Source organism: Corapipo altera, unplaced genomic scaffold (assembly GCF_003945725.1).
Source record: "Corapipo altera isolate COAL_440 unplaced genomic scaffold, ASM394572v1 47, whole genome shotgun sequence".
NCBI lineage: Eukaryota > Metazoa > Chordata > Aves > Passeriformes > Pipridae > Corapipo > Corapipo altera.
Window position 1 is genome coordinate 8,011,625 of NW_020884897.1, and position 24,867 is coordinate 8,036,491.

The 24,867-nt window shown below is 39.6% G+C and overlaps 1 long non-coding RNA gene across 1 annotated transcript; it reads left to right on the top strand.

Annotated features, from left to right (window-relative positions):
* Nucleotides 1-1,229: 1,229 nt before the first annotated feature.
* On the top strand, nucleotides 1,230-23,784 carry LOC113949672. Its single transcript, XR_003528514.1, has 4 exons — nucleotides 1,230-1,304; nucleotides 3,276-3,375; nucleotides 13,656-13,745; nucleotides 23,749-23,784. It is a non-coding gene; the product is annotated as an uncharacterized LOC113949672 (long non-coding RNA).
* The last annotated feature ends 1,083 nt before the right edge of the window (nucleotides 23,785-24,867 follow it).

Sequence of the window (24,867 nt, forward strand, 5' to 3'; positions counted from 1 at the left end):
GCTTTAAAACAATTTAATTCATATTTCGTGGCACAAAGAGTTTATTATGAAGACTTGTTGGGAACAGGTTTTTATAGGCTCATGTAGGGATTAGCTTTAACTTAATTTGGATATTCAACCAATTTTGACAAGTATAGTCCACTGTGGGCTAATAATACAGTCTTTAATTCATTTATCCTTTCTTAAATGCTCCAAGGCCTTTAAAATCATGTTATATACGTAGCCTGGATAACAAAACTCATGTTGGTTTTGGTCTTGATGTCTGGAGAAACTATCCAACCACCAGTGCAGCTGACAATGTTTTTACCTAAGTGAAATGAGGGTGAGGGCTGTTACATAAGCAGAAAATATTGTCCTCAGCAGCAAAAATTTAATCTGCGGTACCAAGCTTTCTAGACAACACATGGGGTAGCAGAAAGCCCTGCCTCTCTGCTATGAACCAACAGCAAATGCCTCCTGTTGCAAAACCAATTTCCAAGCAGCAAATCTCTCTATTCATGCCAAGCTGTTCCTCAAACAACAAGTTGTACATAGTTTGCCACTGCCATGCAGAGACAAGCCTATTACACAACTGCAGCCTGGATTCTACCCAGATCCCAAGCTCTGGAGGCACCAGCACAGCCTGTGGTGCCTGTGGGAGGTGAGGGGGGCCCATTTTTGTGATCCTTCAGAGAGGAAGATCCTGAGGAAAAAGTCCAAAGTGCCTGGCTGTTAGGAAGATGTGTGGAGAGCATTGAACAACTGAGATCTACACCTCTATTCAATCTAAATATTTATGTGTAGTTGACAAGTGACATCTTAAACAGTGACCTGAGGGTTGTGGGCTTGGAGGACCAAGGGATTTCTAGCCCCACTGTTAGTTATCTATATACATCAGTGACAGATGCAAATAATAAAATGCAAACCAAACTCTCAAATGTAAATGGAAACCTTCTCCAAACATCTGAGGTTTAATCCCAGGTTTTTTTTCCTTTACTTCTAAATAGATACTACAATGTTCCTCAGTGCAGGAAGAAATAGTGAAGGTAGGCAATAACCTGAAAGAGACACCGTCATTTCCACCAGATTGGAAAGAACAAAAACATTAAACTTTCAGACCTCAATGCTGCTTATCTGGAAAAATGCCATAGTTTTTTCAGAGCTACTTTTTCCTCCTTGCAGGTGAGGGCCCTTCATCCTCCATGGTATCGTGACATGGTATCACTGCATGGCGACATTCCACCTGTACAGGAGTTTGTGTGGGGAAAAGGATGGCTCTGGTCATGAGGAAACAGCAGCAGGGAACATCTGAGGAGACCTCACAGGTCGGGGAAAGTTTTGACTGTACATCCAATAGGTGCCCCTAAGACTGATTGTGTCGTTGTGAGAGAATAAAAACATGGATCCAGTCCTGTTCACATCAATTTAAAATCCATCCACCTGCAGAATCCGAGATCATCTCCACTGTGAGATTCAATTGCAAAACTGAGATCCAAGGATGTAAAATGAACACATCACAGTAAAAACGTGACGAAAGAGGAAAACATTTTCCTTTTTTTCAGTTTAGGGGTGTATGTAGCTGTGTGAATATATACATACAGTCATAAAAAGAAAGGTGGAATATGTGTAAAAGCGAGTCAGGACTTTTTCCTTCAGTATTACAAGTGTTGTGGAAAATATTCCTTGCAGCTACTGTTGGATAAATTGCAGCATGATCAGAGATATGGATCAGATGAGCACAGAAAGCTGGTGAGAGTTTAAATAAACTCTGGCCACCTTTTCCTCTGACTTTACCTCCACAGGTTTGTTACCTTCTAAATCAGAACAGTGTAATTGAAGGAAAAGAATTGTTCTTGTCAAAATGTGTATAAGCACATTTGTCCAGAAAACTCATGCCAGTAAGCTTGAGCAGGATATTTTCTACCTACACTGAGAAGAAGAAAAAAAAGTCTCATAGGATCATAGAACCATTTAGGTTGGATAAGACCTTTAAGAACATCGATTCCAATTGTAAAGTCTATACAACTTAAATTTTACATGGGAAAAGTAAATCAGAATGATTATTTCTCTTTACTGGTAAACCAGAAATTAACAGACACACAGAAGAATCAGCAATTAGAACAGTCAAAGCAAATAAAACAAAGGAAGTTTTTTTCACTTACCAAGTTGTTACAATGTGGAACATGTTACTGTAGGATTTTCTGTATGCAAAATGTATAAAGCAGATAAAACAAAGGCCATCAGCCTTCAAACACCAGGAAACAACTAAATCCTCTGTCTCAGAAAGGCTCTAACCTGCAGACTGGCAGAGCCAGAAGTACACAGCTCAGGAATAGGCACTGCTCTTCTCATCTGCTTTCTGCTGGCACCTACAACCATCTAATGATACCAAGCACATCTCTGGGCAGAACAGATATTTTCTTTAACCTCAGCAGAATGATTTTTATATTCTTCTTCGGTACAGTTTGATTTTCACACTCTTTACTGTAATTTTTCTTCTAGAAGAAAAGCTTCCATTTGGCATTACTGGAGTCTGTTAGCTGTCAGGGAGGGATTCTCTACCCACAAGGGAAAAACAGCCTTGCTATACCCGAATTGATCCTTCATAAGTTTTTATTATGTCGTGGGCGCTCTTAGTGACACTGAGAGTTTTTGATGAACACCTGTTGCTCCATACTAATAGACCATAAAAAAAGGGGGTGTGGAATTGAGCTATTTACAAAAATGAAGTAGGAAAGACAATGCAGCTGGATACATAGTGCAGGAGAAGAACATGTCATTTTAGCTGTCTAGAAAACTAGACCATGTGTGTATGTCTAAATCTTAATATCAGTGACAGTAATGTTTTTAATAAAAACACACTCATGCATTTCCCAAATCCAGTATATATTTTTACTTACAGTCACTTCTCTTTAAGCTCTCCATTGTATTTTAACATCTTTTCTTCTTGGCTTACTACTGAGTAGCATGAAGGTCAATGCTTAATGCAGGCTTACAGTAAACTACACTTCTCCAACTTCTCTTTCAATATACCTTAATCAAAAATCTTCTAGGAAAACTGCCATTCCCACTAATGACAAGTTTCATATGGTAGATAGTCTCTGTCTCACAAAGTCCCGTTCACTGCTAGAATTCAGAAAATGGTTCAATTAGTAGAGAATTTGAGAGATGTTGCTGCAGGAGATTTGTGAGGAGAGATGCCAGCAGATAAATGTGAGTCATTTTTCAGCTCAGGAGGCTTCAGCTCTGATTGTACAGACTGATTCCACTTAATTCATTTCATTCTTTCTATGTAGGTGAGGAAGACAGCAGGTGAATAGTAAGATACAAAAACTGGAGCAAAAATGGATGTTATTAAAGTGAATCAAAGTAACAACTGGATTGGCAAGTACACAGGTAGATTATCTATGATTCACGAGCCTGTATTATTTTTAAAATGTAATTGGGCAGGCAATGAGTATATGGAGATGCTAGTAAACCCCTGAAGTTTCCTCAGTTTTATAACTTTCACTATAAGTCCCTGAATTGATACAGCTCTGTGAATGATGTGTTCACTCTTCTCTGAGGAGGGGGCTGGAGCAGAGACCTCTGCAGCTCCTGCCTCCAGCCTGAATGACCCTATGATTAACGTCTCCTGTTTAGAAAATACACATTGTCTCTCTTGGGAATGAAAAAAATAAGTAATAGAAAAGAACTTTGTATATGGCTCCCACAATAATCATTGCATGTGGACACTAGAATTGAAAATTCCCAAATAGATCAGAATCTTGAAAATATTGATAAAAATGCATTTAACTGAGGTGATAAGATTAATTCACAGTCATCTGACATATGGGGGAGTAACCTGGTGAAGAATGAACTTCAGACTCACTTTTCATCAAGTCAGTATGGGGCCAACAATAACAACCAAGCAGTACCTGATCATCCAGTATTTTGAAAAGGGATAATAAAAGTTACCTGCTGGTGAAGACTAACGTGTTCCAGGTGAGCAACATAAAACCCATTTTAGAGAGGGACTGTGAAAACCTATAGCTCATTTCTTAACAGTTCAAGGCGTGAACTGTCCTAGTTGTCCTGGTGAAACTATTCCCTTTCAGCAGCGTGTGTCCCACAGAAATTCCCCAAGAGAGGGAGATGGATGTGCAGTCAAAAGTTTTGGTCATAGCTCAGAAGAAATCAAAAATTCAGATGCAGATGACATGGCTTACAGAGTAAAAATGGCAACGTACAGCCCTAACTGGACTCACACTGCTGAGCTGTGAGGTTTGGTCTCTGGGTGAGCACTAGAAAATGAATATGGCTGATCTTCCAACAGCACCTGGTTCAGAAATGACACAACAAACTCTAGAGTTTTGTCCAGGTTTATATTGCTTTGGTGCTGGGGGGGGGGAAAGAGTTTTTCCCCTGAAGTTACAAAATGGTAAAACCCCAGGGGGTGGTGACCCTTGAAGTTTTGAGGTTTTACCCAATGAGCGCTTCTGCAAAATATAAACATATCACAAGCAGAGCAGAAGAGAAGGTAGTTGCAGTTGTTGTAGAAGAAGTAGCCATGTTGTGAAAGCCACGAGGAAGGGGCTCGGAGCCCCTTGGGGCCTCTGGGCCCCCCCAGCCCCCGGCAGCGGGGCTGCAGGAACTTGGAACAGTGTTAAACTGGGCCAGGTTCTGTAGCTGAGAGCTGAAGGAGTTTCTCCACTGTGAGCAGCAGCAAGAGATACCGAAAGCAGAGGCAGACCAGCACTGACCGGAGAAACCGTGGCAGAGAGCCAGCAGAAGATAAGAAGCAGCAAACAGCATGCAGCCAAGGAAGACACAGAGTTGTCTGAAGAGAGAGCCAACAGCAGCAGAGAGAGAGCAGAACTAGCTCTACAGACAGAGTTTATGGAGTAAGAACTAAACCAAAAGCCCCCACACCCCTTTTGTGACCTTTCCTAAGTGGAAAGGATGGACTCCTACTGAATGGAAGTCCTAAAACTGCAGCAGCACTGCAGAAAAGAGCTGTAAAGCTCAGAAGGAATGCGGAGGGCGTGACCTTGCCCCCCCCCCACTGCTGCTTGAGACAGAGCACAGAGCTCTGTAGGGCAACTTGAATCCCCTAAGATAGGGACCGTCACGAAGACCCCTGAGCTTCGTGATATGACGTAGTGAAGTGACCCTTGTCCTGGTGAACACAGCCTAGGGAAGAGAAGACCCTCGCTTGGAAATGAGTGGTCGAGAGGGGCTTGGAGACCCCCTTGTGTGTACTGGCAGAGATCCAGCCACACCTGCTGCATGAGAAGAAGAGCGAAACAGATAGACCTGCTGCCCTAGAGACATTGCTGCTCTGAAAGTGGAAAGGGATCTTTCATTCTTCCCGCCTGGACTTTTATTTGGAGGGGAGAAGAGATTTGATTCATTGTAAATACTTATGTCATGGTAGAGATAATTAAGATTGTATATAATCTATTGTAGTATTTATTTTGTACAGTCATTGTAATATATTCCCTTTCCCCCATTCTGAGTCTCGTGTGGTGTCTGGAAAATCCATCTCACATTGGGTTGAGATGTGGGAGGGGGCTTGGATTAGGGAATTGAATTTTTGAGGCTCTCAAACTATGACAGGTACAGAGAGTGCTGTACCTTCTTAGGTCCATTATGGGCTACAAGTCTTGCCAGTCTTTTTTCTTAAATTTTCAGAATTGTCATCTTTCTTCAGATTTCTGATTTTTTGGTGGTTTTTTTGTAAGATGATTTTCATTGAATGCTTCTAAATTCCACAGACCTTAGAGTCACAGGAAAAAAAAACACCCAACTTTAAAATCTGTAGCATGAGTTTCATAGGAAGAAGAATGAGAAAATATAGATGGCTTCTACATTCTCAGGAACTGACAGGAATTCCTGATGGAAATCAAACTATATTCTTCCATTGACTTCAGCAGGAAAAAGATATTTCACCTTGAGATTGTAGAGAATTACTTTAGGGAAAAAAAATGCCAGTAGGATATTAAAAAGTGATTGAAGCTAAAACTTTCTGCAGAAAAGGAGTGGAATCAACAAATTTCTTAAGTTAACAAAAAAATGATGTTTTGTTTGTTTCCAGCTGTCTAAACATTTCAGTTTAACATCACTATATAAGAATTGGATGTCTTCTGGCGAGAAACTATGTTTTGTTTTAAAATGTAAAGATAGGCACATAATGCAGTTAATATGATGCAAGCTGGAGTCTGAATTTGCAGTAATTTAGCTCATCTGTGGTAACTGCCTGTGGGGAGACTTGTACATGGTTATAAATGTGTGGTAATTTGAGGTTGCCTATCCCTCCTCTGAATTCCCCCTCTTGAAAGTAAATGATCTTATATTTACTGATAGGTAAGAAGGTGCGCAGTTATTACTAAGTAGCCAAACACTTGTGGCAGCTTGTTTGCACATCTTTAAGATCAGATAGTTACAGGAGGAAGAAAAAAAAGAAGGGAAATTATCAAAATTATCACCTGAAATTATCAAAAAAAATAATTTTATTTCTTGAAATTCAATAATTTATAGATTTCTAGCCACGATTTTTTGCCATTCTTTCTGATTCACTAGGCATTATTCACAGGCATTATTCAAAATTTCAATACTTCTAATCTAGAAAACCAATTTCCATTCCAGATTAAATTTTTCTCTCTACTCTTTTTCATAGCTGACTCTAGTGAGACTTTTTTTTTATTTAGACCGTAAAAACTTTTAGATGATTAATTGTGAACCCAAAGATGTACTTTATCTTCTGTTTATTTTCCTGATATGAGACCATTCACCCTTCTGCAGAACAGATGGAGTTCTACTATATCACAATAAAGAGTATCAGACTCTATTTTTGAGGTATGAATGTCATCGTTGGTGACAAATTAGGTTTAATTGTCTGTTGACCAACCTTCATCAAAAAGAAGTGTTTAGGAGTTCAAACAGGAAAATGCGCCAGTACAAAATATAACATCTCTCCTGGAATGTAGTAAGATCTCTGTTCAAAACAAGCAGGTAGAGAACTTGGTATCTCCTCCCCACGGATGTTATGACACCAAAATTTTATGTGGATTCAAAGGGACACCAGAAAATGACAGTGTTGCCTTGCAAGCCTGGGGCTGTTATGTCTCTAACCCTTTCCTCTCCTTTCCAGTGGATCTAACCCTAATAAAAGAGAGAGTAATGAAGAACAGAAAAAGAAAGTTTGAGAATTCATATCAATTGAAAATTTCAGCATGTAATTTTTACAATAAAGCACCAAATTTTATACCTTTTATTTTCACAACAGTTGTTCAAAAATTCCTTAGCATGGCTCTGTACTCTCCCTTCAGCAACAAAAATTGTTGACTAACTTTACCGGAAACTCCTTTAATTAAAAGTGGCCACAGAGTTAGCCTTTCATACAAGCATTAAATTAGAAGTGTCCACAGGGTTGCATACAAATCAGAACCCACAGTTGCCAGCCAAACCACACACTGTAGATGTGGCTCTGCAGGGAGAACCCAAGAATTTTCGTTCCAAAACCACAGGTACCTGCTACTATCTTGTTTAGCTCTAGAAGTAATAAAGCTGACAGCTTGTGTGGAAACCAGCAACTCTGTGTCCACACTGTGGAGGACATCTAATACCCCATTGATGGGCTGACCTTAGTGAACAGCCAAGCATGCCACAACAAGGCAAATTGTCCTTTATGGAATTTAAAATTACCAATAATTTGTGTAATTCATAGGGCTTTTCTCTCTTCTTCTCTAGAAACAGCTCACATACGTGTTTCCCAGCTTTCTGTTCTGCTTATTCAGAATGACAGAGACAGGGAGAGAAGGTTCAGGTGAGGTATCCCGTCTTGACTTCATGTGTTTCTTAATTTATTCTTTTTTAACAAAAATGATAAAGGAACATGTGAATCTGGAGAACAGGCAAAAGTACATGTGCCTCAGCTCTGCTGTGATAAGTTCATTTCTTATGAGCAAACTTTTCACAAAAAGTGAGTGAAGTACCTCCAAATCTGAAGAAGAACTGCTCCACCTCCTGCACACCCATCAGGCTTATCAGATCAGTCACACTGCGGGAACCTACCTTGAAGTTCTTGGCCTCATAAGGATCCTGAACACACACTGGTACCGGATTCTTTCCCAGTGTTTTCAAAACACCAGGAGAGAACTGATTCCTTATTCCTTTTCAAGTTTTTCCTAAAGTGGTGCAAAGCTGGGTTTGAATGCCTCACTCCCACTCGACAGAGCAGGTTAAGCAGATATCTCCTCTGCTCTACACACACACAGTGCAAAGGATGAGCAGTGATGTCTCCTGAACATCAGAGATCACAGACAGCAGAAACAAAACAGCATGTCTTGTGGGGAAATAAACATTTCATAATTGCTAATGTTTCCTTTCGGGTAAGTGAAAAGCCTGAACACATTAAGTAAAAAAAAAAAAAAAAAAAAGAAAAAAAAAGAGAGATTTAATTTCTAGTTTAAATACAGCTGCAGTAATTCTTATACACCACACAGCTGTTCAGAGGCCTGGCAGCTGTCCATATCCTATGTGTCTTATCATGCATTTTCCAGTACTGTCCTCTTGACACATAAAGACTCTCTTTAACTGTTGGGAAAAGATAGTATCCTGGAGTTAAACACATCCATGTCTCATCACTGCTGCCTTTCACGCTTGCTGAGCCTCTTCACTTTCCTCCCTGTGACCGTGATCTTGTTAGAGAGGAGAATCGTGTGGTTTCTTTATTTCTTTCTTTGACACAATCTTCCACACTGATGGTAGACTCCAAATTGTACACTTGTTTGTTAGAAACAAACCAAAATCATAGCTAACAAACATTTATATTGTCCAAATAACTGGGACGACAAATGTTTCTACCAAAACACCAACAGATGTGCCAGTTCCATTGCCAGGGCAGTGGGAAGGAAGGCTGATAAGTTTTCCTGCCAGCACGTGATGTCGTTCTGAATTAATTTTTTAGAGAATATGATTTCTGTTTTTATAGTGAAAATGAGAATGAAGAATATCTTATCCAGTATCCTGAGCATTTTTTTAAATAAGCTTCTCAATTTTTCCTACCGGCTTTTATTCCAACCAAAAATAGATATCGTTGTAATGCTGTTCCTCAGCAGCAATATGTATTATAATGTTTAGGTAAAGGTATCATGCAGTTCTGGGAAAGGTTTCCTCCACTCTGGCTTCTGACAGCTTCCAAAATGCATGACACAAAGTCCTCACAAGGTGCTGGTGCAACAGGGGCAACATTACAACTGAGGAAACGGAGGGCTGGAGACACAAAGCTCTGCACAGGACATGCTCATGCCTAGTAGCGTTCCATACCTTTTTAGAGCCACTTCAGAGAAAGACAAAAGAACGGGTAAGGTGCATCATGGCTGTGCATAATATTTCCATGCCTCCTTGGCCAGGATTTGACACTCCTGATTCAACTGATGTCCTGTTGCCCACACCTTTACATGGCTCTTGGTTGGTACCAGCTCATGTCCAGCCAGCTCAGAGTGTAAGCAGAGAAGTGCAGTGCTTTCACTTGTCTTTGTAGGTGCTGTTTTATCTCCTCCGTTATTACTAAATATAAAAATTACCTTAAAAGAACATTAAGGTTAAGCAACAGACAAGTCAAGCTTTGCCTCCTTCATGCATAGCACTCAATCTATTTTTCCATTGTGCTGTTGTCTTTTTTTTCTTTCCTTTTTTAAACCATTGATTAACTTCTGTATCACCTGCTAACCCCACCTTACCTCCTCCCATATTTGTATATTCTAGCATATCAAAGCAAGATGTTTTTACATGATAAGTTCCCTTCTCTCTGTGCAACTTGGGTAAATAGTTTTCCCAGAAATGTTTCACTCACCACTGTGTTACATACGTCACCTGTAGTTTGTAGTTAAAGTAGAGTTTTACTAGGTAACTATTGTACAAAAGACATTCTCTGGTTCTATTTACCCTTAATCTGGGAAACAGTAAGAACAACCACAAGTTACTATTCCTGTGTACCTAAAGATACAGAAATAATATTAGTTCAGAGACAATATGTTATCGTATTTTATAATACATGTGCCCTTTTTAGCTATTCACTCCTGGGCACAGGGAAGTTCATTTTTAACCTTAATTCTGACTCTAGTACCTTTTGGCATATGAAAGTATGTACCACTGAAGTCTGTTTACAGAGTTATTCATTTCCTGGATTTATTTTTTTTTTTTAAGTAAAAGAAAAGAGGAGGCCCTCTGGAGCTCAGCAGGTAAGCAGCTCATTGCATGACCCAGCTCTTCAGCCTCTCTCAGATAAATATATTACATATTGAACAGCAAAAAACCATTTTAGACAGACTGTGCTTGGATTTTCAAATGCTAACAAGATGGTAAATGGGAAGAATTTCTTTTCAGAAGAAAGCTTCACACCTCTCTTAGCCAAAAACTAATTTCAAACACTCTAAATTTGAGACTTGTACGCCCTGCTTTTCCTCAGGTCCCCCAAAGAAGGATTTTTTATAAAAAGGTAATTATGACAGTTTCTACAAGAGTAATAGAGATAAGATTAACCCGATGGCATCTTTCAACCCCAGCTTTTTCACAATTGCAAATTTGCAGTTGCTTTGGTATCACAAGGAAGATGTTTTCTTTTCTTTTTCCTTTCTTCATAACTGGTCAGCCTTTTTAGTCAAGCTTTCAAGCAAGTCCACACCAAAGACTGTCACTGTCCCAAAACATGCTGCAGCAGTGGTTTTGCAGTCTCAGCTAGATGTCATTCCCCCAGAATTTCTCTCTTGAATTTTCCCTGGAAGACACCATCATATCCTTTGCTCCAGATTTTCCTTCATAGGCCCCTGCAACCTACTCCTCTTTTTTCTGGTGCTTACAGCATTGACTTACTCATAGGCATTCAGCATGTCTCCCTTTAGCTATACATAGTCTGTTCTTTTAATCTTTTATCATAAATCAATCATTCCAGTGCTTAATCATATGTGTTATTTCCCATGAAACACTCTCCTGCTCCTCTCCCTTCCTCCAGTCAGTGTTATGTGCCCAGAACTGAACTCATTTTTCTAACTGCATGACCAAAGAGACATCCAAAGCAGGACAGTCATCTTACGAGTATATATAATAGGATCAGCCCAACCAGTAAGGTTGGTGCATCATCACTCTCTTTGGTAGCTGCCAGTCAGCTGATTATTTTGTGTAACTTTGAAAACAGAGATTCAAGAAAGTAGCCTGAATGGAGACAAGGGTGGCAAACACCAATGTTTCATTTCAGATATGGCCTGATCCATGGGACCCAAAAACTCACAGACAGTGTGGGAATTCAGATCCAAATGTGGGCTCCACAGCTCACAAGATTCACTTTTATTTGAGAGATTCAGCTTTGTAGCTCTCCTAAAGAAGTCAGCCTCTTCCCAACTTCCCAACTTAAGCAACTTCCCAACTCCAGTAAAATTACCTGACTGATCAGGACTGAAATCATCCACAGGCATATAAGCCACAAGGCATTCTCTTTGAATCATAAATAATTACTAGAAAAGGAGACATAGTGAAAGAAAAAGAATGAGAGAGAAGAAAGAAGAGTCTATGGACAAAAAAGACACTGGAAAATCTGCAAATTTTTATCTTATATATTGACCTGGAGGGGCGAGGAAAGGAAATAAAGGACCAGTTCTGCTGCTAGACTTCTTCCTGGCCCTGAAGAAAAAAGACTTTTTTCCTATTCTTGTTTGGGAAGACTAAAAGACCAACTCATGAGTGCCATGAGAACTATACAAACTTGGCCTCTGAAGTCAAGAAGAAATGACTGTAAGTCCATCAGCTCTCATGGAAAGGTTGGGTAGGTTCTGGAGACAGGGCAGTGCTCCTAAGTGTACTACTGTGGCTGGAGGAGATGCTATCACAGGTAAGGGCACAATACAAAGAGAGCCCTTGCAAACACAGGTGAATGTGAAAAGGAGACCAAGTAGACACAGGTGAATATGAGCACAGAGTCTGACAGGGGAGTTACTCCTAGTGGCTTATGTAAGCAAAACAATTTCATCACCTTGAAAGGCAAATGGGAGCCAGGATACTCTGTTTATAATTTGGGGGATTTTTTTAAATCGTAAGTCTTTCATTTTATAACGCCTAAAGCCCTCAGTCACAGCAATCAAGCCCTGCAATATCCGGTGTCACATAAAGAAGTACCTTCTGTATTGTAACAAATATCATCAAAGGGCTTACATCTAAATCATATTAGTCAGAAGAATGTACTGATTATATTTCTGATGAGTACATTTCCTTATCAAAAATTCTATGTTTCTCGCTTTCATAATGATCTTGTCTTTTTTTTTCAAATGATCAGTCTGAAAAAAAGCATCCCTAAATGTCGCTGATAATGTCGGAACGGCCAAAGCGACACGAAAAAAGGTTCCAGCAAAGTTTATTCCAAGAAAAAAGCAGGGACAACGGGGCTGCTGTGCAGCCCCTTAAGTACAGTTTTTGCACACACGTAATACACACGGATAGGACAGTTCAAACTTTCACACCAGAATTCTTACAGCTAATAGGTGCATTTTCTAAACTCTACTTTCTCACAACAACTTTGCTCTTTCTCGAAACAGCCCAGTTCTTTCCCACAACAGTCCTGAGCACCTGCTCTTATTTTTCTCTTGTGTTGATGTTTTTCCCAACTACTCTCATTCAAAACAGGTCCTTGTTCTCATGAGACAGTGCTCCTGTTTTCATGAGACAGTGTTCTCTGTTCCCACGGGACAGCTTCCTCAGGATGCATCAGTATGTTGTCAGGATCAGGGCCTCCATTTTCAGTCCTCTCTTTTCAGGCCATCTCAGGGGTATACTTTGACCTGGTCAACATCTATTGCCTCGTCGGTATGTTCCAAGGTGCTAACAGACCCGCTGTCACCCCTGACACCTAAATACAAAAGAACTCAAGTATGTGCTTATATTTTTAACCTACTTCATGTCCTTGGGTCCAGCTGGTCTTCCCCATGTGCTGCAGTGGTGCTGGTTCTGAGATGCCTCCTTCCAGTATCAGTGACACTTGTGATGACCCTTAAGGTTTCTTTATTCAGTGGGTCATCACAACAGTCTACAAATGTTTGGCAGAACCAACTCTTTGGTATAATCTTTTTGCAAATACGTGCTAAATATTTCTATAAGTATGCTGCTGGTCAACATTTTTTTATGATCATGTACCATGGGCCATACTAATTAAGCTACAGTTAATTGTGTCTTCATTTTCTTGCACACACAGTGATGATATCCTGTTAATGTCTGATCAGTTAGTGGTGAGGGACAAAGTCTTACCTAATTTTGGCCATATGAATCTGGACAAATACAACCCCCTGCAGGTACATAATAGAGACTGAGTGTTTCAGGCAGCCTTCTTAAATCAGACTTTTCAGGCAGAAGAAATTTTGCACTATACTGAAAGTTCTGCACTGTCACCAGGGGCTTTTTCATCATAAATATTGAGCCATAACAAAACAGATGCCACTTTATGCTTCTGCACATGGTGATGTTTTAATGCAATACTAAGAGCCCAGTCTGCAAGGATGGCAAATCCTGAAATGTTGTCTTGCTCATTTCAATCACTGAAAGACCTTCAACCTGCACACTTTGTCTACAGTCAGATCTTACAAGGTTTGACATGGTGCTGTGCCCTTGTGGTCTGTTTAGCTGGTATTTCTTCACATATTGTATTTCAGAAGTACTGCTCTTTATCAGATGCATCAGATGCATCATCTCCAACCTGGCAAGATGCGGCCACCACAAGTGACTGAGACTGAAGTGAAAAGGTGAGAAAGCTCTAACATTAAAAAACAAAGCATAAATCCCCAGCAGCTTGTTTGACTCCTATAAATACCGAGGAAAAAAATTAAAACTAGCTTCGTGAGAGGAGAAAAAAAGCTGAATAAAGAACAATCTCTGCCAATGTCTGTCACTTGACAGATGGTACACTAAGGAATATAACACCTACCTGTGACTTACACAGGGCAATCTCAGGTCTGTGAGGGAGCCTTGGATGGATATTTTTCTGTCTGATGCACTGAGATTTAGAGAGTATATTTGGGTTTTGAAGTCACTAGTATGCTCTGAGAATAACCTCTATAAGGATTACTTACTTTGGGAACAACCTGGCAGACTTTCAGCCAGTTTTCAAGATCTCTTGTATATACAAAGGGAACTTTGATTTCATGATTAAGATAGATTTATAGCAGTAGTAGCACTTATTTAAATATTATGATAACGGGTGAAAAAAACTACTTTACATTGCATTGAACTGAAACAACATCTCTTAATGCTGTTGAATTCAGAGGTGATTTCTCTCTTCCAGTATTTGTGGGTATTCAGGAGGTTTTTTTAGACATGACATACATTTCAAGAGTGAGAAGCAAGTACATCTCATCTTTTAATGAGCCCTGTAAGTGTGATTTAGGGTAATTTCATTCATAGAAAGAAATTATATTACTTCTCTTTCAAACCCCTCTGAACTTTTTGTCTGCATATCTGCCCATTGTGTTTTTCCACAGGTGAGGACTTAAGCCTTTACTAAAGACAGGATTTTGGCATTGCAGTGTTCAGCGATAGCCATGCTACTGTCATTGAACTGGCAAAAGAAATGAGATCAAGCTCTAAGTAGTAATTATCAAAAGAAACTAGTTTTTAAATAGAATATTCAGTCATCCTCAGAACAGACTTTAAGCTAATTGCCTGGTTCTCAGGTGTTGTGGTAGGTTTCTATTCACAGTAATTACTGATTTTGTACATAAAGCTGTAAGGTTTCAGAGAAAATACTGACCCATCTTTACTGAGGAGAATAAGAATCACTTAGATACAGGAATATTCATAGGGGAGTTGTAAAACTGTGAAAGGAACTTTGTCCTCGCATTATCTGAGAGTTTGAATTTTTTAAGTTTTGACCCAAAATACATTACTTCAGGTGTGTTGTGTGTATGGTCATTAATTGTTGTCTTCTATAAGCAATTGTATTTAAGTAAAAAAAGAAAACACGTATTCAAGGAAGATGTGACACAGGTCTTCTTGAATCTGTCTTCTCTCAGCCACTTAGGTGTCATTTTCTAAGCCCTCTGTTTTACTGTCAGACTATGCATAAAAATTAGGAAAAATCCATGTATTTTTTTAGAGATGATATGCAATTAATATGTTAATCGAGAATCTGTGGTGGACTTAATTCCCAGCAAAACTGATGAAAACCAGGTTCAATCTGATACCCAGATAGATGAAAACTTCTCAGCTGATTGTAAAGGTAAATATTTTATGCAGAGTAGACTCAGTATCATGTTTGGGTATTCAAAGGCGCAATTTCTTTCTGCAAAGACAATATTTTTTTTAAGCTTATTAAAATTTTGTATCAAAGCTGCTTTCAAATCAAAGGTAGATCTTAAACTCAATTTTTGATGCTGAATTATTTTTTCAGAAAGTGTTAAGAGTTAAAGTCTTCTATGCAAACACTGTAGGCACATGTCTCTGAGCTAATCAGCTGCACTGTTAGAAACATGTTCTTGCACAATGTGGTCCATCTCAGCTTCGTAAATAGAGCTGGTATCTCTGAAAATGTCCATTTCATTCCATGACCATGAGAGCTTTGTGGTGAATGGCTAAGTGGTGTACATCTCCACCAGTGGGACAATCTGCACATAACTTATTTAATGAAAAATAACTTTCTACTAAAGTGGAAAGTTTCAGAAGTTTTTACTTTTCTGCTAGTAATTAACTTCTCAAAGTCTGAGTTTTATGGGCAAAAGTGCAGAGAAAGTGAAGTAGAATAGACTAATGACTTTGAATAATTGGATTTTCATCATAAATGAAAATGTTTTTATCTTCAGGGAATATCCAGTTAAAATAAAACAGAAATAAATATTCATAATGTTTTCCCTATGTAGATGTAATATCACAGTTTTCATTATTCCATTTTTAGATGTAAAACAAAAAACCCCTTTTTCTTTTTTTGAAACATATTCAGCCTGCTAACACTGCCAGGAAAGCAAAGTTAATAAGCCAATTTGTCTCCTTTTCAAGCAGACATCCTTGTATTTTATCTCAAGTTGCTTTTCAAGCTACAGAGGAAGCACCTGTAAACATGTGTTGCAGACCTACCTCATTATCCTCATTCAAACTCTTTGAAAGCACCATTAGTCAAGGCACTGTTTTCAAGCTGAGTCTAAGGCATAATCTGCTTCTGGTGGTGAGTCCTTGGTTTTGTGTATGTTGTTTATAGTCTTCTGTACATGGAGGTACCTGCTGTCCATTGTACAAAGACTGTAGGTCGGGTAGTCACATGGTCCAGGACAGGACTACAAAAGACAACATGAGAAGGAACATTTGGTCTTCCAGCACATCCATTTCTGAACTTAACATATCTTTTTTTTTTTTTTCCCAATAGATGATTCACTCATCTGACTATTTTTTTGTAGCTCCTGTCCACCTCCCTGGTCCTTTGTATGGACAATGGAATTGAAGTCTGAATAAGCGAAGGACTAACAGGCATCCAGACTGGTAACAACATATTTCTTTCCAAAGCACCTGATTTCTTCATATTTCATGAGGGAAATTCTTGAGTTCCATTTTTGAGGGTTTTAAGAGGAATGGCACCTAGACCACAGGAACTATCAGGTGGCTTTGTTTCTTTTGATTTTCTTTAATTTCAGTGGGAAAAGTGTTCTTTGATTCATGTTAAACTTGGTTTGCTCCATGAATCTATTTGTTATTTCACCTTTATTTTCCAAAATTATTTTAAAAATCCTGTAGGTTTGGATTGTGTGGGTTATTCAGATAGATACACTCATTTTAAGGCAACATGCGGAACTGAAGGTATTCCAGGATGCCCCAAAGAGAACACAAAGGTATCCTGACTTCAGGGCCTGCAATGTAGCCTTTTACCACTGCAACACTTAAAAATGTTTTTTTTTATCACATGCTGAATAAGGCTTATTGCAAATCTATACCTTTACTTAGGCTTTTACAATTCTGCTTATCATCATGTTCAGCCACCTCTGTTCTCCTTTAGCAATGACAAGGGAAAATGACAGTCAAATATGTCTCAAAATAAAGCAGAAATTAAAAATAATAGTTCCCCACATCTCTCCTTGACCACATTGTTATTCCAGGTGGCAAGGTGACTTCAGGCAGAGAGTAAATAATTTTATTTATATCAGTTGAAGGTCTATAGGTTTACATTGAAAGGGAGTTTGAAAGAGAATGACAGAAAAGTTCTGATGGGGAATGGAATATGTAGAACAGAGTATACCAAATATTCTGAAATCCCAGTGACTTCAGTGGGCAAGCAGACACGAGGGAAACAGCAAGCCTTAAGTTCATGGCTATATGCAGCAAAAACAGACTGACAGTTCATTGACGTCTCTAAGGTCTCACTATGGATGATCAATGATAGGAATATACTTCCCTGGCTGATAAAGCTGTGGCAACGAGTGAAGAGTGAAGTTACTGCAGGTTTTATGGAGCAAGGATGTTGTAGGAACAGCTGGACAAGTTCCTTATCCCACTGGCTGGTGACTCTCTCTCCACCTCGAAGAGGTAGAGTTATTCTGCATCAGTCAGATCCAATTCTGTAGACTTTCAATCAGCTGAAAAAAACCTTCACTTTTACAAGACAACAGTTTAACAGGCAGCTCCCCTTCTTGCTTTCTATTTACTGGAACAAGACAGGCTATAAATATGGGACTTGGTGCAGCTCAGGGCCAAGATATGGGTCCGTCTTGGCTCTCTGGATATAAATACAGGTGAGTCACTGGATGTGCCTGTACACACCTTGAAAGAAAAATACCTGAAGTGATCACTGGCTGCCAGGAACCTCTGCCAAATTGTTTGCAATGTCCTTTGCTCCTCTTTGGCTCATCTTCATTCATGACTGCTGAGCCAAGTCAAAGTCTACCCTTTGGCTCATTTCATTGGCTGGCTCATCACTAAAATGTACACATCTTTTAATGAACTACTGTTTACACCCATGTACATACTCTCACACACACACAAATTTCCCTCAGACTTTAGCGTTGCTTGTCACAGGTTTAGTGGCTCTTCTTTCAAAAGGTGTGTAGTGAATATTGTTTATGCTCATGACAGCATGCACAGAACTTCTTGTGCTGCTGAGGATTTTACTTTAGTGTCTGCTTACTTGCTGCATGGAAGCTTCCTTGGTATTATTTTAATTTGCTTGGATAAAAGAGGAATCAAGCAAAGAATTTCTGTAGGTTAGTTAAATAGATGCTTCCTTTTAGAATGAAATTTCCTGTGTATAAATGTTATCTAACGGTCCAGTTCTGATCTACTTGATGATGTGAAAGCATTTAGTAATTCTTATTAATTCAGTGGTCTTGTTATAGATCCCCACTGGCATATCCAAGAAAAGAATTTGGTTTGCAAACCAAAAGAATCCTAAACTGTCTGTTTTTCTCTTTGCTGATGGTGTGCATGGTGCACAGTACTTTTTTCCCTGTAGTGGGATGAAAGATATTTTCAAAGATATTCTCGCAATAATAAAGTGAGGGTGTTGTACAGCCAGGGTTTAACTTGGGAAACGCTCCACTTTTCAAAAAAAATTTTCCTCCTGCTCTGTGCAAGAGCTTTGCCAAAGGGTGTACTTGTTACTGTTGCTGCCAAAATTACTGTTATAGCCAAGGGATGTACACGTTTCTGTGTAAATGCGTTGCCAAAGGGTGTGCGAGTTACAGTTCAAAGTTACAGTTGAAGGGGCATTCCTTGCTTTAACGTATGTGATCTGCTTATCCAGTCAATTAAACGCGGTTTATTTTCAGATGGCTGAGGGGATTGCTCATATGATGCCGAGCCTATTGCTATGGAAGCCCTTAAAAACAAGTTCCCTTTTAACTTTTTACTGTTATGCAAGGTATTACTGGTACTCATGGTATTCCCCATTCCTTGTACAATACGTGCTTCTACAAAGAATAGCTTACCTCCAATTAAAGGTGGTAAAAGCGCTTCATTTTTTTTTCTCTAAGGGTGCCAAATAAATTGCGAGTCTGCCCCAGGCCATGCATGGCTGTTCAGCAGGCTACTGTGTGCAGCTGTAGTCACATTTTGCGTGATTTTGAATTAATGGCAGTCACTTGAGAAACAGATCTAGTTGGCAGGCTGAATTCTTCAGCATAAAATATCAACAGAGAGTGGGGTCAAAGGCACAGCAAACAGAATGAAAGAAAGGATAGAGGGCAGCTCAAAACAGTAACACAAGAAAACAGAAATCGTTGAAAATTTACAATGAATTCTCGATATTTTCTGTCAAGCACCAGTGGAAATCTGATGGCTCTGGTCTGCCAGGTATGTGCTCTCTCTCATGCAATAATTTCTTATATTAATGCGTTACTGTTGTATCAAAGCTCCTCACCAGGGTCAGTAGGTTGCTTTTTCCACTGTGTGTGATCTAGGTGTCTCCATGCTAGAAATCTGGGCATGGTTCATCTGGTCTGTTTTGCTCTAGGAGAAGTTGCACTAAAACCTCCACCAGCACAGGTCACTACATCTCTTCTGGCCATATAAATAGTCCAGGGTTGCTTCTTCATCAGGAAGAAGCCTTACACTCACCTTCGTCTTCAGACATTTAAAGAACGAACATTTGCCTTTAGACATCTACAGCAGTGCTAGGTGTTCAACGTGTCAGAACCAAGGAAAGATGTCTAAACTTTGTGAAACAGATACAAAAAAGTTGCCCTCTTGAGGTGCTTGTTTTCCTTCCTAGAGTAGAGAATTTGCCAGGGTTAAATCAGACTAGATCATGTCTAATTTTTGCATATTGAAAGTTAGATGAGATAAATCTCTTTGTCTCACAACTGATTCACAGCAGAAACAAGGCAGTTCAAAGAAAGACAAACAAGATGAGTAGGAGCAAGGAACGCTTCTGTTTGACATGTGTATGATGAGAAATTAATTTAGAGGGAAAGCAGGCATGATAGGGCTGTTCACTAGTAGACTGGAAGAGATGAGATGAATACAGCTACCTACTCCATTCCAGTTAGGAGCAAAGGAACATCAAATAGGACAGAACAAGCCTGAATATGGAAAAGGAGACTCCTTTCCTCCATACTGCAGAATCATCCCATAGACATGACATAGCAAGAACCCCACAGTTTGAAAGGACTTGGAAAAAGATGTCAGGTATATCAAGACAAGGAGGATACCAGCAGTTGCTTTAGTTAGTGAGAAAATACAATTATTTTCTCCCATAGGGTTAAAGGGTTACACTGTTCTTTTATGATACAGATAGGTGAAAATTGAACTGCTGACCTTGTCATTAGTCATTATATGAGAAACTTAAAAAAAAAAAGTACATTTGCCTCAAGCCTGTGTTTGATTTCTGGATGCATAGCCATATTTACCTAAAACTTGTAAACAAGCCAAAACTTGCATGCATAAAATTGATATTTTTTTTTCACAAATTTGTTTAGAATTTGCTCCTTATGTTGCATGTAAGAAGTAACATCACTTTTATTTGTTGAAATGAAATTACTTCTAACTTTCTCTTTTATGTCTTCCACTTTTACAAGTTGTTTCTTCTGGCAATATCAGTCAACTTTCTTTGCCTCATTCTTTGTTCCCACATTGCCAATATTTCTGTGCTGCTGACTTCTGCACATATCCTCAGGAGTTTTTCTGATGATACAGTGAACAGGAGACCCTGGATGTTTACCAACTCCTTACTTATTTATTATACCTGGCTCACTTCCTAGGACACAGTGAAAACAGTGTCTGTTCTTGCTGATTGCTAAACAAACCTTGTAAGGAAGCAGTCCTCCAGTATGTCTAGGAACATTGCTTCTTCCTTTGGGACCCCATCATTGTCATCAGGGGCAACACCTGGAAAGTAGTAGCTCTCTGAGCTTTTGTACAAACCTTGCTACCCGCACATTGATCCGTGTTTTTCAGCAATATGCAAAGGGATATCTGTTCTGATTTCTTCCTGTTGTTATTAGTATTTATTGAGTTATACCTCAAATTTTGTGACCTGTGTTGCCAAATGAGACATACATTTTATTGAAACATTCTCTCCCACATTTAATCTAAATCTTTTAACTTGAACACACAGCTTTGACAAACTCATCAGGGCATGGAAAACTGTAAGGTGAGAATGAAGGTAGTCCTCAAAGAATCTCTGATTCTGCTGCAGGCAAATACAGTTGCTGCTTTTCTGTTTGTAGTATGTCCAGCATTATATAGGGCTGAAATTTTCAGCACTACCTTAGAGATTTGGATACTCATGTTCCCTTAAAACACCATCCTAAACACTTCCAAAAGAATTCCAGGAATGTCTATACAGATATGACTCTCTTGCCTCATCTCTGACTGACCTGCCATAGAAGTGCTTATGAAACATTAAAACTTGCATTATTCCAAATGCATCATGTCAGATCTCCATGATGGTGCTGTCTTTAATATCCATCACAGCGAATTTCCAGCAACAAGAATTTGCACCTTCTTTTACATTTGCCAGGAAATTTGTCTTTTTCCATCTTTTTTCTTCTGGTCTGCCTCAATTTTGATGCAGTGATGTTTCTACCAGAACTCCTACTGTGTAACCACTATTTTAGAACTGAATAATAACTGACAGAGAACAGTCAATGCTTTAGTTCTGAAGGGATTTTAAGCAGCTGAAAACCCTGGCTGTCAACTAGCTACATAGCAGTTTAAATATGTCTCCTTTGCACCACAGGTCTCTGGAGTTTGTTTGCCAGTGTGAATGTGAAACTGTCCAATCGCTGTAAGTCTTTCAGTGGAAAACACTGTTGGCAAAGCATAGGAAAGCAAAGAAAATAGGCAACAGAGAGAAAAGATATAAAAAAAAGTAATTCAGCCTCTGAGATGTTGATGTTATTTTTGAATTATTAAATATGGTTAAGTGCCATTTCTTTCTGAAGGAGCTTGACTTCTCTCATTGCTTGAGTGCAGGGCATGATCAAAGAGATGACGAGAGTCTCAGTTCCAGGCTCTGACTTCTTGGAGTATCCCAAAAGGTCTCCTCCTTAGCCCCTGTTTCTGAAATCCCCAGTAAAACATGGCAACTGCTTCTGAGTGCATTCCTGAGCAGGAGGTGACTTTCACTGTGCTTCTGTGCCCACCTCACAGCTAAGAGATGTTACATTTCTCCTTGTCCTGCAGGAGTCCAGGACACAGACAGAGGACCTGCCGAGCCTCCTTCAGCAATTTCACACAAACCCATTTGTTCCCCACTCCGTGTGCCTCTAGAAGCCCAGACTCTATTTCTCAATTTTATCACCTGACAAATTTCCAAGGCTTTTCATGTCTCTCAGTCTAACAGGAAAAGGAGATTGTTTACACCCAAATTCCTGGGACCCAGACTGTGACACGTGTCCCGCTGTTTGATTCCCTACATGACTGAGGAATCACGTGTAGCAGTACAGCAAGTTTGTTCTTGCACTGACCTGCAACTGCACAGAGAGCTGACTCCATGGCACAGGAGGTTACACACAGCTTTAATAACTATAACTCTGTTGTTTTATCTGCCACATTGAGTGCATATAATGGCAAACAGGGAGAGTAGATAAGCATCCAGGTGTGACGCAGAGGGTAAAGTCAGCCCAAGTGTGGAACAGATCATTCTGCTTACCTCAGCTCTATCAGCCTAGCAAAGCATCCACATTTTCTGTCTTCCTTGCCAAGGAGCAAGAGACCATCTCCTTGTCCAAATCCAACCTGCTTTGCCAGTAGAGGTGTCGTAGGCCAACTCAAAAAGCCCTTAAATACTATGCTTAGTAAGTAAGGACTGACATTTGCTGGATGGGACATGGTAGAGACACAGCCAATCCCAGGTGAGCCAACCACTGCATATGCTGGAAGTCAGTAAGCATCAGCATCCTCAACTGAGATTGTGTCCATTTACTGATCGACTGCTTGATGCACTGTATGCTTGTCTTGCAGTTAGGGCATCTGCTACTGGCCATAAGGACATCATCCTCATCATCCTCCTTTAATTCAAACAAACATAGTTGTTCTGTTGATTTCTATGTTCTGAATGCCCACTCTACTCGTACAACAAAGCTTACCCTGCCAGAGAGCTCAAAAGTTGGAGACCATTTCAAAACTGTTGAAAATTCTTGCGTTTTCAACAACCTGATCACTCAACCTGATCTAACTTGTGTAAATCAATGGCCCTAAACCCAACATCCCTGGGCCTTTCCAGGCTTGTACTGGGATTTTCACAGCCCCAGATCTATCAGTGTTCAAGGAAGGACTATATAAAAGCAAGCTTTTGGCCTCCCTCTTTATCTTTTGAGGAAGTTAACCACAATAGAAGTTACCTATTTATACAATACTTTGGGTTGGTCTGGAGGAAAACAAAAATCAATCACACAGCTGTTTTGGGTTGTTTTTCTCCCTCTTGCTCTGATGCACAAATTAAGCCACTGATTAATCAAACAATTCATTGACAAGAACCTGATTTATGTCGAGTTAAGTTACAGCATGCAAATATTTGCATAGTGTTGGATGTAGATTTAAACACAGACTCCATAAGTATTTTTTTAAACCATGAACATTTCTTGAGGATAATCCAAGTGCAAAACTTAAGTTCTTCCTCCTTCCTGGTGATTTGAACGGACAGACTGTATCAAGAGTCAAACTATTTATGTTAAAACCTTAATCTGATAAATAACTCTCAGGATGATTTTTAAAAGCACAAAGGGCAGTAATGTACCTTGTTCCCACTAACAATTCTTCAGAGTTATGCACCGTGCTCCAGTTTACATTTTTAAAGACCTTCCTTCTTTGTCCTGAAATCTGTGCTGACAGCAGGCTCCAGTTCAGGACATTCTTCCAAGAGAAGCCAACAGGCAGTCTCAGACCTTCCTGTGGATGTGTGAAGAAAGAGACTGATGTGCTGTAAGCAGAGAAAAAATAAATTTCTCAAGGTAAAATTGTCAACAGCTTGTCCATGACTCAGACTCTGAAACCTCTTTTAAAAAGTAACTGCACAGTGACATATATATATAGATGTATATGTGTATATATATAGATATAGATATTTATAAATGTTATTCAGGTATCAAAAAGACCTTCTCTGGTTGTATTCCTTTGTCAAAAAAGGATATGAAGACTTCTATTATTTAAGTTAGTCCTTTGGAGAGATAAATCCAGATCTCCATCCTTTAGCATGTCTCATACTGATACAGTGCTCTGTGCTCCCTATAAGGTGATGTTTATGTGAGGTTTTTAATGCAATTTAATTAATTCTATTCAAACCTCCTATTTTAAGACTATTTAACCCATGGATTGAAAAGACAGGTTAAATGAATACGTGAGGTTTTGCTAGAGTTTTCCAGCTGTTTTGAGGAGTTGAATCTAAATCCTGTTTTGCTAAAGCAGTACTGGGCCCTAGCTGCAATTCAACCATCTTTGCATCACTTTCTTTATCCAGTGGATGGGAAAGAGAGCAATTTTAAGTGCCTTTACAGAGGTAAGCCACACTGTTTGCAACACAGCACAGTCTGTCTGACTTGCTAATATGTGGGAACACAATTCTTACCTTCTGCTAAATCCTGCAGCCCTCCAGGGCTCCACTGGGCTCATCTCTGCGCTGGGTAATTCTCCAGACTGGCTCTCTGGGCTGGTACTCCCGTGCAAACAAAGCTGTCGTGACACAAGAGCAATGCCTGTAAGGTTGCCCGCAAACAAAGCCGTGCTTACCGAGTTTATCTGCATGAATTGGTAGAGCCTGCCCGTTCCTGCCCAGTTCTTTTGGCTCAGACACCTTAATACTGACTATATCCCTCGCTATATGCTGAGTAATCTGTTGTGAGAAATGCCTCCAAAGAGGCCCCATTATGCACGCTCTCCTACCAGGCAACGTTAAAATCCTGCCTAAACAGTATGCTGATTAAAGCCCCAGAAGTTTTTAAATGGTTATTTATG